Genomic DNA, 15,478 nt, shown 5'->3' on the forward strand with positions numbered 1-15,478 from the left:
AACAGATAAAATTAAGAAAAAGAAAAAAAAAATCTATAATAGCTGTGAACTTGCAAACAACAGAGAATATCTGCTCAGTTTGATGAGCTGCAAGAAAATGTGTGATGTAGTAAACACATTTGGATGTGCGCACCAACTAGATCTTTGCTTCTTCTTGGCAATATGTTTTCTTGTTCCTAGTTAAGGCTCACTTTTGCGTTAGTGTTTTTATAGATTGTATGCAACTATGTGATCATCCACACAATTATCCTCACTTGCGGGATCCATTTGTCACGTTTGCTCCTGCAGTAATTACGTCTTCTTGGCAAAATAAATCAGGCTGTATGTTTTTATAAGTGTCACCGTAATTTATGACCACTCTGCGGCGGTGTACTGTGTGGGTAGAACGTTGTGAGGACGAGAAAAGAAAGACGCAGCTGGCGCTTTAATTGAAAAAGTCAGAAAATTCTTGGTCCTTGGTTTCCCACTTGTTTATTCCTGACCGCGCGTGGAGGCTGTCAGGGGGCCCTTTTCTGCTTTATGCATGATACGGCAATTTGCATAGGCACATAAATGATACGCAAACAGACCCGCAAAGATATGATGAGCAAATTCTGCTTTGTCTCCGCTGCTCTTTCACAGCGAAGCCGACACCAAGCGACAGCCATCTCATTAGAGGCTTTAGCCCATGAGCTAACAGGCCACAGAAACAGTGGGCCATGCCATGATTGCTAATTATAATAATAACAGTAACACTGCCTACGGATGCTATACTCGCTTTTCTTTCAATTAATCTTTTCAGATTCACTCCGGGGAAGCAAAGTGGTAAAAGGCACAGAGAGGGGCGGTGGAGGGGGGAGGAGGAGTGGCAAGCTGTGACATACTGGCTCTATAGGTGGCAAATGATGTGTTTATTGGACAAACATGTACTTAATCAGATGACAGGCTGCATAATGGGCTGCTTTTGAGTAAGAATCATTAAAAGTCAACAATACAGCTGTTGCCACCAATATTACTGTGCGCCACTGCGGTCGTCTGCCAATAAAGTAGAAGACACTGTATTAGGCACACAAAAAGGATCTCTTCGTCCCAGTGAGAAGGGCCAATGTTTGCCCAAGACGACGCGGTCTTTGAGTGCTACAATAAAGTGGCTGTGCAGGCGACAGCGGCCGAGAAACAGATGTGAGCGGAAGCCGTGGCCGTCTGTGAGATGCTGCTTTTGATACCCCTTAACTTTCCCCCCAGATCAGAGTTCAGCCGCTGCTAGTTCTTGTTACTGTGTTTGGAAAAAGATAGCGGTTATCCACAGGTGCCTCCCTGGCACAGATATTGTGCGGCTTCTAAATCCGTACAAGCACAAAAATATACACTGAATCATAGTCTGACTGTGATAATGTATTCAGATATGATATGTGAGTCTTGGAAAAAAAAAAATGTATAATTCATACCGACACTTTTTTTTATTTTTTTTGCTCGCTGCCTTAGCATTTCCTGGCGCAGACTATAACAAGCTGGGTAAAACACCGTTCTCACTCTGCTGAGGTGAGATTTCAAAACAACAGCAGTAACTTCAGCAGCATATGTTGCCAACATTGTCCGTATTGTTGGAAAAAAAAGAAAATCTCTAAAGATTCCTGCGCTGATTAATGCATGGCTGAAGGATGCAGAAGAGAACCCGTGTGGTGCTTCGGCAATCTGGGAGGCGCCTGATGTAAACAGGGCTGTATGAAAATGTAATTTAAACGTCTAATTCTTATAAAGGCCCCCAGAGCCATCGTCTTTACAGTATTTAATGAGCTAGTTCAACTCAGAGCTCCATAAGTCTAGCAGTTAATTTGTGCAGTTCAGACTCAGAACCAGTCTGGACATCGGAGATCTCCGGCAACCGCAAGCATGAAAATAAAGCCCCGAAACATCCAGCTTCTGAACAGAGCAAACATCTATTCCATTAAGTTGTAAAATAAGCACACTGAGCACTGTTAACAGTGCATAATTGAAATAACCTTTTGAGCAACCCGCCTGTGAGGTGCCATCGATGAGAGCGATCCATTTTGTGAGTGTGCGTGTGTGTGTGTGTGCGTGCGTGCATGCGTGCGTGTGTGTGTGTGTGTGTGTGTGTGTGCATTTTCAAGCCAGCAAAAAGTGTGGGACTTCACCTTACTGCACACTCTGGTTTTCTCCCAAGATGCTTTGCAGCCGTCGTCCAGATGTTAAGGGGCAAAGCCATCAGCAAGGGCCCCACTTGAAAACTGAAGAGCCAGCGCTGAATGTATGCACAGTGGATAGAAACACTTTATGACATTACACACAGATAGCCAAGGCATTCAGCTCCTTCTGCTCAAGTCTTTAATAAGAGCCAATTCACCACGAGCGAGGATAAAATCTGTTGCTGTAGGGTGATTAGTCATTCTCTACAGCGCCTTACAAATGTGTTCTTAACCCTTGAATCTTTCCTCCCGCCAAAAAAAATAAGATATATATATTTTTTAACCCTTTCATGCATGAATTATGATCCTTTGTGTCAGGATTTTTTTCCATTTTTTTTATTTTCATAAAAAAAAAGGTAGGATTTTTTTTTTTTTTTTTAGGTGATCAATTGTAATTTTTCCAAATACAACGTTGTTATTTGAAAAATACATCAGTAGTATTGTTCTTTAGCAGTTATCTAATGTCACAATTTTATTTTTTTTTTACCTGCAAGAGTCGTCTACAGTAGAAGGAGAGACCGAGTCGGTCGGCGTGCTTTTTTGTCTGTCGGCCATATTGGATTTAACAAAAATAATTTCTTGCATTTGCAGCTGATGGCCAGTAGTTGATAGTGTATTTCATGATGCATTGGTGTCCACCTCAGTGGTCTGTGTGCGTTTATAACATAAAAATCCACAAGAAGCACAAGAAAATGGCTTTTAGACAGCTGCCCACTGTAGTGACCACTATGCATGAAAGGGTTAAAATTACTGTTACAGTCATTTGAATGTCGGCGCTTTGAGTGCGTAGTTTTCAAACGTTCCAATTATGCAGTATTTTGTTTTCATCCATCTGTCCTGTTGTATAAATCCAAATAAAATAGAGTAAGTTTGTGGGTGTAGTATAGAAAATAAACAGTGGAAAAAGGTTATTAATACCTAAAATGTTTAGGGCCGCAACCAGCTCACATCTAAAGAACTGAGTTTCAGATATGATGGTGTTTCTGCCTCTTACAAATGTGGTGAAACATTGTTTCATCTTGTTAATTTCTTTCAGAAATAAATGTCTTCCCAAGGAAAAAAAAAATATATATATATATATATTTATATTTTTTTTTGCTAAAAATAAATTAGTTTAGCTCTCAGTGTGAACATTTACCAATTTCCTCTTATCTTTGTTTCTTACGAACATAAGTCTGAGTTTGTTTACGCTAATTTCATACAGCCACTGCAACTGAGTGAAAAAACAGTTTCGGCACCTCTTCTATTTCATACGGCCGTAATTGACAGTTGCAATAAAGTCAATGTGGCAATGAAATTAATAAACCGAATGCAATGAAACACTGTCTTCAACAACTACAAATAAATTGTAACAGGATGCAGGATAATGGATTCCTAGGAGAAAACATCCATTTATTTAATCCAAGAAAGTGACAGAGGGATTATTCATACACCGGAGGAGATAAATATACATATATAATGAGGTAAATGACGGCCACATCTTATTGACATGATCTCAATTAATTTACATTTCAACAGAAATCAAATTAGCAGAGAGGAGGCAAAATCCCTCTTTGGCACCCGTGTCCCATCGGACTCCCAAGGACAACAAGGCCGACTCCAAACAGTGTAATTTTTAAGAGCTTAATTAAAAGGAGTATGACAACATGATGCATTTCAATTGCAGACCTAAACTTAATCTGTTTAGAAAGAGGGCAACACACATTAGGGAGCTATCGATTTCAATAGCTTCCCAGCACAAAAACTTGAATATATCAAGTTTTGTTTGTTATTTATTTATTTATTTAAAGGGCTGGTCTATACTTTTGGGATTGGGGTTTTATGAGGTCATCTTCGGGAGTCAGTGTGAGTAAAATTGTTGTTGCAATGCTTTCTCTATTGTAATGCTCTGTCAAATATTCACAGCATTTATGTCAGTTTTTATTGTCCCTATATGGGTTGATGGATGAATAAACCTCTAAGTGCTGCGAGATGAGGATGATTTTTGCCCTGACGTCACATCTAGTGTTTCCTTTCCAACAATTTAAAATCAGTCTACCTTCTTGAAAGTGTTGGGTTGTGGTGATTGTCTTGTTGTTTTACTTATGTTGCCATATGAATTGTGTTTAGTTTTGTTTTAGTTTATTCTTATATTCTGCTCCTTGTACATTTGAATGTTTTTCTCTTAGCTTGTTGTCAGTTATCTTCCTTTTGGTTACAGATCCTTGAGCATAAGTTCAACTCTTTGTGTTAATTAGTCTCTTTTCCTCAGTACCATGTGTTCTGTGATTTCTTTAAGCTTTTTTTTTTTTTTTTTTTTTACGGGTGTGTCCATTTTAGCCCTGCTTCAACCAAACAGAACATAATATTTGCTTGATCTTTAAGAAAAGTTCATCTGCTAGACTTGGGATGAAACTTCATTAGTGCTGATAGAGCACCTGCATAAAGAGGCATGACAACATGTAATTTTGGTATTAAGTGGCACTTTGCATCATTTGTGCAACATAAATGACAGATTTGTGATCCATAGGCTGTGGACATTTTTAAACATCTTCAAAACTGTGGGAAAATCTTGGTGTAAAGACTTTTTAAAACATATCGTGAAAACAGAAAATAATAAATTTGTAGTTGAAAATACTCCTTAGAGCAGGGGTCACCAACTCCAGTCCTCGAGGGCCACCATCCTGTAACGTTTAGATACGTCTCTCCTCAAACACACCTGGATCAAATAAACTGCTCGTTTCCAGCCTACTGCAGAGAGGAATGAATGCTGGTGAGGGAATTCAGACATTTTGGAGCAGAGGTGAATCTAAAAGTTGCAGGATGGTAGCCCTCGAGGACTGGAGTTGGTGACCCCTGCCTTAGAGCATTATGAGCACCTAGTCAAAATCACAAAGCAAAAGTAATTTCATATTAACATTTAGTTTCCCTGATTCCTCGAGCTAGTTTTTCTTCTTTACATCCAAGTAGTACAGATAAAACACTGCCTATATACAATAACTTCTGAAAAATACACTTCAGAATAGCCAAAATGTACCTTGCAAAGTTATTGTTAAGAGTCTTTGCTTGTTTGTAATCCGTACGTCTCCTGCAGAATCTCTTGGACCGACATTTATTTTACTTTAAGTGTCTGTCAGGCAAATATGAATACTTTTTACGACTGAATGTGCTTGGCAGAGAAAGCACAACATTGGTAAGTAAAGTGCATGTAGATTCCAATTTATGTACCTTGATGTCTGAACCCATTCTCATTTACTGTCCAAGCGTGCATGCGGGGTGCATTGTGTGCAGGATAAAACACCGTTTGCTTGTTTGTATTTCTTTGTGCCTACTACTGAATTTACCACATCGTAACCCCATGGAAATAGGCCAATTTTCTTTGCGAGGCATCTCTTGACTGCTTTGAAAGAAGATGGAGATTCCCTCTGGTTCCAGCTTGGCCAGTAAATGGTGCATGTCTCCTCCTATCAATCACAAAGCTATACCAACAGACAGCTGGCTGCCTAATATACACCTTTATCAGGAATATAGGCTCCTCACTGAAAAATCACTGGAATCTCAGTACGAACTAAAAAGGTTTACAGAGGGCTTATTTAAGTTGCAGATTGGCCCACCTGTACAGCTACAGGTCTGAATGAAAAGAGTTCACTTAAAAATGCCTCTTGCCCACCAACATCATGGAAGCGTGGAATTACAGACCTATGACATAATTAGATTAATCAAAGTACGGTAGTCTATAAATTAGCATTTTATCAGACGTCAGACAAATTGTAAATTGTGATAAACTCCTTTTTTTCCCCATTTGTACTATTTTTACCTGTCTGTGTGTGGTCATAGTAATGCTAATTTACGATTTTTGAAAGGGATTTTGTTTAGATAAGAGGTTTAGACCAGATATGGATTTATATTGTCTTTCACATTACATGTAATGGATTTGATAAAATTGTGTTTTTAACTTCTAACCAAATTTTGTTATCAGAAAACAAAAAACGAGAGTATATTTAACAATTCTATGTGATTTTGGTGAGAAGGATGAAGAAAAATTTAGTAACTTTAGCACGTCTATATCTTGTGTTTTTTTTATTTTTTATGAGAACTAAAAGGGCTGACACATTCAAAACATTTTCCGACACAGAAAATTATTCTCACACCGAGTTGGCTGAGATTAGACAGAGCTGTCACCTCATTACACTCATTTTACATCTCGGGGCTGACATTTTCTCTGCGCCTACTGACTTTTGTGGGGGAGGAGATTTCATTAGACTTCCCCAAACCAATAAATAGAATCCATCGTATTTGACTGTGCCTAATATAATAGTATGACAGTGGTGTGTAGTCATGCTGACATATAGGGAATAAAAAAATAAAAAAAAAAAAACGGCGAGGTGCAAATTAAAAGACAAACCTAAATTTTGGGCAGTTATTGAAACGTTGCAGTCTGAGTAAAAGCAGCACATTGGCCTTTCTTTTAAACGGACGACAATAGTTGCTGTACAGTCAATGGTACTGATTGGTAAATTGTTAATTATCCCAGAACGTTCATTAAACCGTTTTGGCTTCTTCCAATGAGAAACTGCTGTAACATGTCAAGATGCCAGGGAAATGAGTCATCCCAAGATCTGAAAACGCAGGCAGGTTCTTTTGCCCATAATTTCCTCAACCAGCCAATACCAAAGCTGTACAGACCTGTGGTGCCTAGTTACAGTTGCCAAGCTATGACTGGGTAATCTCTGTTTAGGTCAGAGCGCGGCCAATTAAAGAGCAGTGCCATGTTGAGTTCAAATCTTCTTTGCATCAAAAGGTTGACGTGCAACAGAAAAAGAAAAAAAAAAAGTGAAAACCTTGCTTATCCTCTTTGCAACAGAGCAGCTAAGAGTAAAATAAACAGATGATGCACTTGAGTGGAAACATGTAATTATAAAAGTCCAAATCGTTATTTGACTTGTCTGCAACTCAATAGCAGCATTTCTTTTGTAACGACGCAAGGTAAGTGACGACAAACCAAGATGCGTTGCCCAGACAAAGACAGATTCGTATCGACTGTCACACCTAAGCCATATCACGCCGTCATTATTAATCTTTCACTTAAAATAAAGACACAGGCAGAGGAAACAAACAGCAATTTCATTGCCGTTCTTATGAAGTGTGCACTTTGTGTGAAGACACAATGAACACTCAGTCAATCAATACCTCCCCTCTCTTCCTGCTTTCTCCTGGTAATATATTGGAAATGGAGTTAGAAAGATTGATTCTGTACACAGCGCTACCGGCCAAGGAAAATTAAATGAAAATGTAAATGAAGACTGCAGTGTTTGGTGTGTTTTCCCTCCCTCAGTCTGTTACCCAACTCGGAGGGCTTTTTAAGTTTGGTCAATGTTTCTCAGAGGGAGAAAGAGAGAGAGAGAATAAAAGAGTAGACAAAGACGTATAAACACAGACATGTAGCAGGAAAGAGAGGGTAGAGATTAGACTCTTTAAACTGAGTTGGTCTTCACTAAGAAGAGTTTATGTAAAATAGCCATGTGTTGCAGTTGGAGCTAAAGTCACAGGCAACGATTTAGGAGGAGAAACAAGTCTGACAGCGAAAAACTGAGAATTTTTATCTTTGAAAGTACAGAAAAAAATCTTTAAACTCAGAAAAAAATCAATCTGGCTTATGGATCTAAATACATACAAACATGTATGCACCTGAACACATGAAGACAAAGAGCATACAGGACTGCTAGCTTCACTGGGCTTCCTGGAATAACTTCATCCAGCATTATGTGTACAATTTGGCCAAATTGTACCAGACCTATGATTAAATGAAACCATACTGTATGTACAGCTGACAGATATTTGATATAGATATTCCTGAGGGGCCCTGGCCTACAAACGGAGTCATGTTTGTAGGCCACCTTATTCACACACACAGCTTTTTAGCTTTGCTCACGAGTTTTGGTGAAATGACGCACTCGTGATCGCTGTTCAGACCACTGACTTTGTTGTCCTTAAACCGCTGTTTTACCTGCTTTAGCTGCATGGTTACAGTCATTTTCCATTTATATTTAAGCTTCAACCTTCTGGCCAATTTCTTGAGCTATTAAGTCAATATTTTTCTCATATTGTTCTTTGCTTCTGTTTTTGAATTGAACCAGTTTTTCCTGCAGCAAACGTTCAGCAAGCCACTCTGAAGATATATTTGTTGTTAAATGGCATTACATAAAATGAACTGAATCAAAGTTATATCTTAGTGAGGCTTTAAAAAAAAATAAAACTTAGGCCCACATGAATGACTCTGTAGGATGAAGGAAGCTACATGTTTTCAATATGAAGATTAAAGTCTAAATAGTCGCATGAAATTCTGCTATTTATTCATTTTGACTCAAATGCTTTGAAAGGTTGACAACTTATTACAAAAATATATTAGATCTCTCTTGTAGGCAAAATTATCTGCATATTTCTGTCGTGGAGAAAAAAAAAAGAAATATTTTATAACAGCATTGAACATTTTCTGCACCTCATTTCAGAACAAACGTCTATCGCCATAAGTTCCAACAACCATCGTCTCGTTCTGATGTCTGCTTCCTTCTCCGTGTGCCTCTCATAATTTCTAGTCTAAGCGACTGAATCTGCATTTATTCCTCTGCTTATACTTTTTTTCCTTCTTAATGACCGAAATGACCATGTTGCACATCTTAAACATGATCTGAATACCACTAGGTCACAGTGACATGATGGAGCATGATCGAAGTTGTTTGCTCAGCCGTACAACTCGCAGCTAATTTGTCTGATTATTACTGGTGCCTGTTCATTTTTATTTGAAGATCTTTGTGATATAAAGACAGAGTAGTTGTCTGTGTTTTGTCTATCAGCTTTCTATCTTCTTTGCAGGTTCAGTGCTTCTGGTTAACTGGAATCAGCCTGGAGAGGATCCGGCAGACTCTGACAAAGAGAGAAGCCATTAAAAATCACATCACATGATGTTTGTCTACTCTGTTAAGTCTACTCTCTTTAATCATTTTCCACCAATCTATGCCTTTTCAATGATTGCTTAATCCTGTATAAGGTCACAGGGAGGACTGGGGAGTGGGAGTGGCATAGTGGGGCCCGGTTCCTATCAAAAGCAGTCACTGGGTGAGGAGTTGGATGCATACTGGTCTGCTTGCCTATCTTCACAATGCTCAAACAAAAAGCTGCTAATGTACACAATCAACCTTTAGCTAGATACATAGTTGCTCTGCAAAAACTATGCCTCAGGTTTTAATTGCTGTCGGGGCCTTTTCTTGTAGAGCTTGCATGATTTGGCACCGTAGGGGCGACTCTGAAGGAAATTTAGAGATGAAAAAGCAAAACATACAGACTCCAAGCAGAAGGCTCCTGGCTGGGATTCAATTCTTGGACTTTCTTGGGGTGAGGCAACAGTGCCAAGGCGTACACCACTGCCCGTAAGCAGATTCATTAATGAATCTATTTTTAAAAGCTTGACGCATGAATCTGACGAGGACTCCAGCAGATTATGGATTATTTTAAAAACATCTACTTTGAGCAAGACTGAAAGAAAATCTTAGCCGAGTTGATCTGGGCCTGCAACTCAAGACACATAAACGACATCAAGATGCCACATCAGATCCCGCTGGAGATTTCACTGTCACAGTGCTGTACAAAAATAAGTTTATGTTTTGAACTTTTGATGTTTTGTCAAAATTTGGTGGCATTTTGGGAGATTTTAGGTGACAGATCGGCACAAAGTAACGGGAGTTGGAAAGAAAAAACTACACATTTACATTAAAAAGGTGAGGCATGCATGATGCATTTAACCTGGTTTCTGACACAGAAACTCAGGTGGAGATGCAAATATCCACAATGGAAGTGGAAGAATCTGGTCATAGTTCAGCTGTCGAAACTAGTATGAGGCATGTTTAGCCTTCATAGAAAAACAGAAAGAAGAAAGCTGTTGATAAAAAAAGAAGCTAAAATAAGTCCCATTTAAAGTTAGCTGGAAAGTGGCCTGGTCCAATAAGAACAAAGCTGAATATTTAGTTTGACATTCAAAAAGCTGTGTGTGTTTAATTAGTTTTCTAACTAACTGCACACTCTGAACACACCAACCCCAAAGTGAAACATAGGAGCCAAAGCTTCGTACTGGGGGGGACAATCTTGGTCGTTATGGAAAGAGAAACTGATCAGAGTAGACTGATCTGAGATTAATAAGGACAATCCTAGAAGAAGAAAAATATTAGTTATACAAAACAGCCATTTTGAGGTAAATTGGAATGTTTTAGATCAAAGGATATTTGTTTGTTAGAGTCGCGTACTGACGCCCTCCATCCAGCTGGACTGGGCCTGAGCTGCTTAGCAGGGATTAATGGACAAATATTACAGCCTTTAGATGAGCAAAGCTGACAGACACATACCCCAAAAGGTCTTACATTTGTAATTGCAGTAGAAGTGAATTTAAGAAAAAATAAAACTGACTCAGGGAGAATGAGAGAAGCCACACTTTCCAGATTTTTTTTATTTATGATGCATTATTTTCCTTCCACATCAAAAATATGCACCGCTTTGTGTTGGCCTATCACGTAAAGCCCCTCAAATGCAGTGAATTTTAGGGTTGCGACGTGACAACATTACGTAATAGTATGAATATTTGTGCCAGACAATGTAGCATAAAAAATATGTACAGATAGGTTATATTTTTAAAACGCCACCTCCATCCCTGATCAGACACGGCCCTTGCTTCATGCTCTGGCATTAGGTGTAGCGCCCTTTAATCTTTTATTTGTTAAAGTGCAGGCCCTCCACCGCCATCCTCCTCACACACTGTTCCACTAAAAGTAACATCTGCAGGATGATAGTCTGTTATAATACCTCATATGAAAGTGTTTGTGTAGATTAAAGCCCCTCAATATGGCTTTGTGTAAAGCCTTCCTCCCCATTTAAAACCTGTATAATCCCCGGCGGAAAGCGACAGGCCTATAATAGTGAAGCACAGATCCTCGGCATTGATGTATACAATAGCGCTAACCTCACACATCTCTATTAGTGTGCCCACTGACACAGACATTACAATCCCCAATGGGAAGTCAACTAAGACAAACAGTTGAGAGCAGCAGACCCGACGTTCATGCTTCAAATAAAGACACTCATTTCTCAAAACACAGCAGGTGGCAATGCTTCAAATGTGATAGGGCATCTGTCTGGGTTTCAGCTGGTCCCATTTAATCTTGTGCCTATTCTGCAGAAACTTGCTACATAAAAAAAGAGGGCCTAAAAAAGTGCATCTGTCACAAAGAGAGGATGAGTGTGTGTGTGTGTGTGTGTTTGGGGGGATGGGGGGGGGGTCTTTGTAATGATGCTGGAAGTCTTTGGGAACGCAGTCGTGACACACATTCGTTATAAGAGCCCCTGATCTGTTTATGCCGAGCGACTGAGAGAGTGATAGCGGTGGCCCATTGGAATGTGACGCAGACCTGTGCATCTGTGTGGGGGCCGCGGGTGTTGGAAAATTGGCAAAACATCTGTGACGATGTAAGGAAACTTTTATCGGTGGCGAGGACATGAAGGAGTTTGCGAAGCCCCAGAGGGAGACTGAGGGCTTCTGGTTGAGTCCAGGCATCCTGCTGCGTACACTACTGAAGGAGCAGGGAGATCAGAGATGAGCTGGAGACACTCTTTTAGGACTGCTGGCCCCCACTGAGCAGGGTGGAGCAAAGGGGGATATATAAAGATGGGGGTATTTGTTTCCGTCCTCAAACACCAGCCTACCCACTCTCCGGTTTCTCCCCTCGGTATTTCAGCCGAGAAGGAAAAAAAAAAAGTGGGTGTTTGCTCCAGCTAAAGGGAAGACAGGATGGTTTCTGCCACATTTGCTAGCTTGGTCCAGCCAAGCAGAAAACAAATCACATTCCACAGAGAGCTATGTGTCCTGTTCCCATGGAAGAACTCTCTCGCTTTGTGCCACTCGACAATAAATCACACCGCAACCCCTCCTCCCCCGGCGGTTTTGGACATGCCACCTTTGGCAACTAAAACAAGTGCTTGACTTACTCTGATTTATTCTTTCTATGGCAAGGAGGATGAATGGAGGTGCTAACAGGGTCCATGGGAATGGTGAATACGAGTCTGGCTTGCATGAATTTGTGCCTGCGTGTGTGTGTGTGTGTGTGTGTGCGCGCGCACATGTGTGTGTTCGATGGCAGCACGATTCAGTTATGAGAACACATCTTCTCATTTAAAATACACTTTTAAGTTTGTCCAAAGTGTTGCCCCTTGAGTAGGCAAACCTTCTTAAATGGTGTAGATATGCAAAGAGACAAAGACAAAAGTAGGACAAAGGACGTCTCTGTTATTCTAAGTTTAGTCCACCTTGGTGTCGTTTTGCTGCCCTGCAAGCCTTTCGGAAACTGCCGCAGATGTGTTTTTCTGTGCTGTGATGAAATTCAACCCCAAACCATTGGAGGCTTGAAAAGAAAATCTCCTACCAACTCAGAATGAAGCACCACACACAGAGGCACAAGTATACATATGTTCACATATGCTTTAGAACCAGGCAGACGACATGAAATGGGTCTGAATGTGAGAAAATATTGTAGGTTTTTAAAGATTCCAAATTCATCAAAGATCCATCGAAGATCCAAGTGATTGCATGGGACCGGCAGTAAGAAACCAGTAAGAATCCCATTGACAGACGGCCCGCAGGACCACACCACCTCTTGTATGCGTACTAACTCTGTGCCTTGCCTCATACCAGCAAAAACATTTTATGTTGGAACTATTTGTCTTTTTATCTATAGCGTCTTGCAAAACTAAATATATGTCTTTCGATGTTTTACTGGGGTATTTTTTTGAAACCGGGATAAGTAGTGCACAATTGGAAGGTGAACGACAATGTTAAGTTGTTTTCATTTCTGTTTTACAGATACAAATCTGAAAAGCATGGCACTGATTTCTATTCAGGCCAGCATAAGGCAGTACTTTGTAGAAATATCTTGCATTGTAAGCGTCTTGTGTACCAGGACATCTGTGTTTTTCCCCAATCTTTAAAGTATCTCAAGCTTAGTTATTCTGAACAACTGGCATGTTTAAAAAGCAAATCCAAGCCACAGCATTGATTTTCACTTGCATTTTGGTCTGGACTTTGACTGGACCTTTCTGAAATAGCTTTGGTGGCAGTTTTAGACTTTGTCCTGCTGTACGGTGAATCCCATCCTAGTATTTTGGAGCCTCCATGAGGTTTTCCTCTTCTAGGATTGCCCTGTGTTTTTGCTCCATTCATATTCGCATCAGTGCTAATTGTCTTCCCTGTCAACAGTAGTATATTTGTTACATCATGATGCTACCCATACTGTGTTGGTATGATGTAAGGGTGAACGAATGCATGGATTTTGATTCCACTTCATGTTAATGCGCTACTTTGAGATTGCCTGGTAAATAAAATCTGTATGAAATACGTTCCAGTTTAAGGTGCTAAACTGACAACATGTGCAAAGGGTTTATGAAGTCTTTTGCTAGACGCCGCATGTATCATTTTGACTCTCTCTCGCCATCGCAGTCGAAGGGTTTAGTTCACCTTCGCCTTCTACCCATCAATTTTCGTGTCCATCATTCCTCGTTCTGCCTCCGAAGAAATGTACACAGCCTGCAGGTTGTGAAGGAACACCTGCTGAGCATCGTGTAAACAAAAAAAAAAAAAAAAGAGAGAAAAAAAAACACTGCCACGAAACTGAAATGCCGTGAAGCAAAAGTGAGCAGGGCAGCTTTCCTGTTAGTTCATTTCAGATGGAGTTAAATATATCATTTTTCCTTGCCCTCTCTGACTCTTTCTAGCAGGCTGCTGTGCAGCTAGCACAGCGCAGAAGGCAGAGTGCAGAGTCTCTGACCTATTTAGGAAACTGGCAAGAGAGCAGCCAGGGAACATCAAAATACTTCAAAGGCTCCCTTTGAATCCTGCGTTATGCCCAACATAGTGTAAGAGTCTGTGCATATGTGCGCACAGAGATACACACACCTCTGTGCAATCCATAAACTTCATCAGCGGGCCTGCATGATTTTACACACACACACACGCATACACAGACACACACACACAGACAGACAGACCCTCGCGCACACATACAGCCGTCTAGAATGATTCTGTCTGAGCTCTTCGTTTGAACTGTGTCCCATATTGCCAAATGCGGAGAAGTTGGATAAATCACATTAAATACCGGGTCTGCCACCAGCACTATGACTCAGACTGTACCTCGCAAACTCTGGCCCTGGCTCAGCGGGGTGGTATTTATAGCATCCCTGTAATATGACTGCAAAGGAACTTAAAAAGAAGATTTAAGAAGTTTCTAATAGCACTTAGCAAAGGACAATAGTTCAATTTATTCCCCTGTTTGTGGCACTGATTTCAGCACCACGGACAGCTCCTGAGCTACATCAGCCGGTCAGGACCTGGACAAAGTTCCCACAATAAGGCAGACGAATCTTTGAAAGTGACTGCCGAGAACCGCGTGGGCGTGAGTGCGCGCGTGCTCACTGGCAAACCAGAGGCTGATCCCAGTGTGACATTCTTACTGCAAAAGCATATTTATCGCTTTGACTCTGAAAGTTTAATGTCTTGTGTGCTGCGCGTGTGTCTGGACCGCGTTTGTACTCTTGCGACTTTAAACTCCTGACGCTTTCACCTTAGATCGTAGCTCGATAGAAACAAGATCAAGAGAGGCGTTCAACAGATGCCAAATGCAGAGACTGCAGGAAAAGGGCACATGAATGGAGGAAGACTTTAAACCTTTTTTTTTTTTTCTCCCCACTTACGCTAGGGTTTGGGTGAACGCTTTTGCCTCCAGGCCAGTCTTCAACGCATTTATTTGTGTGAGTTCATGAACAAGAAGTGGCACACACAGTAATGCGTCTCTGAAGGCTGCAATGCCTCTTAGCTGACTGAAAATGTGTGCAAATGTTGTGGGCTCGACTATTTACTATTACTATTTATTACATTTAGTGTCAAGGTCTGTGCGTAAACTGGAATGCATAAAAGACAAAGGAGGAAAGAAGCCATTACAGGATGATTTTTGCAAGTTAACTGTAAATCTATTTGTTGCATTGTGACACGAGGGCATTTCTTCATTTCTTTAAGCAGCGTTCCTGTGCCCTGAAGCGGTGAATAAAAAGCAGACAGACATTTCAGTATGAAAACACAAACAGCAGCGCTCTGTTTCATTGCTACTCGGGTGTAGGAAACGCTGCATTTGTTTTGAGGGTCGTCTACCTGCAGTAGTGGTTAAGGACAGTCAAAGAGTGGCAAAAAGCTGCGAATTGGAGTTTTCAAAAAATAAAACAAATAT

This window comes from Poecilia formosa, unplaced genomic scaffold (assembly GCF_000485575.1).
Source record: "Poecilia formosa unplaced genomic scaffold, Poecilia_formosa-5.1.2 Scaffold66, whole genome shotgun sequence".
Lineage (NCBI taxonomy): Eukaryota > Metazoa > Chordata > Actinopteri > Cyprinodontiformes > Poeciliidae > Poecilia > Poecilia formosa.